The sequence below is a fragment of the Octopus bimaculoides genome, chromosome 3 (genome assembly GCF_001194135.2).
Source record: "Octopus bimaculoides isolate UCB-OBI-ISO-001 chromosome 3, ASM119413v2, whole genome shotgun sequence".
Taxonomy (NCBI): Eukaryota; Metazoa; Mollusca; class Cephalopoda; order Octopoda; family Octopodidae; genus Octopus; species Octopus bimaculoides.
Window position 1 is genome coordinate 141586695 of NC_068983.1, and position 2287 is coordinate 141588981.

Consider the following 2287-nt stretch of genomic DNA (forward strand, 5'->3'; position numbering starts at 1 on the left):
CCAAGGTTCCGAGTTCGATTCACGGCAGCGACCTGATTAATAATAGTAATAATAATAATAATATAATAATAATAATAATAATAGTAATAATAATAATAATAATAATAATAGTAACATCGATAGGAATGAGAACCCAGGTTCGAAATTTCCCCAAGACACCTGACGAAGGCTGGAGGGTATATCAGCCGAAACGTTGTGTTAACAACAAACAAGATGAGGACGAATATCCGTCAAATGTAAATAATGTAAATAATGTAAATAATTCCTCATCTCTTAAATATAGAACTGTATATATTTTAACATGAAGGAAACAAAGCAGTTTTAGTAAAAAGCTGAGCGATGTAAAGAATTGTGGATGACAAATATGTTTTACAAAGCTAGTTGTTACTAAAATATCAATGATGTTGCAGTTTTAATAAGCAACATCACTGTCAAGGCTATCATTATCTATGTAGACTTTAAAAAGGCTTTTGATTAGAGGAATGATGATGAAGATACTTAAAGCATATGATATTTCACCAAGAATTCTGAGAGCAATAAATATGCTGTATGAGAACACCAGAGCGAAAGTGATCACTCCTGATGGAGAGACGGAACACATTGAAGTCAAAGCCGGAGTATTACAAGGCGTCACGCTAGTACCTTATCTCTTCGCCATCGTTCTGAAACTATTGTAATGCGTAGACCGTATGAGGGCAAGGAAGAAGAACTGGGATTCAAACTGCATAGCCAATGAAGTAGACAGCATCACGCAGTAATAGTAACTGCCCTAGACTATGCTGATGATCTGACATTACTAACAGAGAGAACAGATCGGGTGCAGGAGGTGCTGAGCAGATTAGAGCAGGAATCGGGGAAAGTAGGGTTTACTGTAACGCAAAGAAAACAGAGCTGCAAGTATTCAACTACGAAATGCCTGTCAGTGGACGTGAGAGACGGTAAGTCGCTCAAGGTAGTTGAACATTTCAAAGACCTTGGTGTGTGGACACAAAGTACTGAAAAAAACACCGTAGCAAGGAAAGCTCTCGCCTGGAGCTCATGCCATAAATTGAGAAAGGTATGGAGTTCAAAGTTAGCAAGGAAATTGAAAGTGAGGTTATTTCTGGCAACAGTGGAGTCTGTTCTTGGGGTTGAAACTCGGACGCTTACTAAAGCATTGAAGAAGCAGTTGGACGGTTGTTGTACGAGGATGCTTAGAATGGTACTCAATGTCTCTTCGAAGAGTCATACAACAAACGCCAACTTATACCATGGACTGCTAAAAGTAACATTGAAGATATAGCATAGAAGGATGAGGCTAACTGGACACTTCGTCAGACACACCAATGAAATTGCTAACAAGCTAGTGCTCTGGCATCCAACAGAAGGAAGAACCAGGAGAAGAAGGGGGAAGATGACCTATATCGACTACTTGCTGGAGGATACTGGTATGGAAGCGGTACAGGAGCTGAGGACCATTATGGAAGATCGAGATGAGAGAGGAAAACGTGTGAAAACAGCCTTGGGGCGTCCTGGGGGACGACCTAGATAGATAGACAGATAGATAGATAGATAGATAGATAGATAGATAGATAGATAGATCGTCATCGTCATCATCATCATCATCACCACCAGCAGCAGCAGCAATAACAATAACAGCTGTATGAATACGATATTACTGCTGGATGATCATCATCATAGCCGTCCTTATTACTACTTTTATTATATCTAGGTCATCGTCATCACCGTCATCATCGTCGTCATCACCATCCTCCCCTTCCTCCTCCTTCTCAGCATCATCATCATTTTTACAACCAACATCAGTCGGCATAACTACAGGGTTTTACCCCCCAGACTTTGGGAGGTCATAACTTTCAGAAAAATGAATATTTTTTAATGAAGTTTTCTATGCATATAGTATTTACTATGTAGAATCCTAATATAGAAAGATTTCCGGTGAAAGTGTTTTGGAATGGGGGTGGGGGACAATTTTCGGAAATTCCAACAGAGTCCACTTAAATTCTTCTTAACTTCCAGGAAAATTTATATTTTTTCGTGAAATTTTCTACAAATATACCTTGATGTATGTACATTTTGAGCATGTAGGAATTTTGAAGGAAACAACTGCAGGTTATTTTTGAGAAGCGTTCCCCACTCGGTGGTGTTTCGGAGCAAGTCGTCCATATTTGTTTCATTTTTCTCTATTATGTGCGTATGTGCATCCGTAGAATTCTAGACAGTGAAGAGAAGCCGTCATAAGAAAACTTTCGTTAAAAATAACATGCACACGATTTTTTTTTTCTCAATA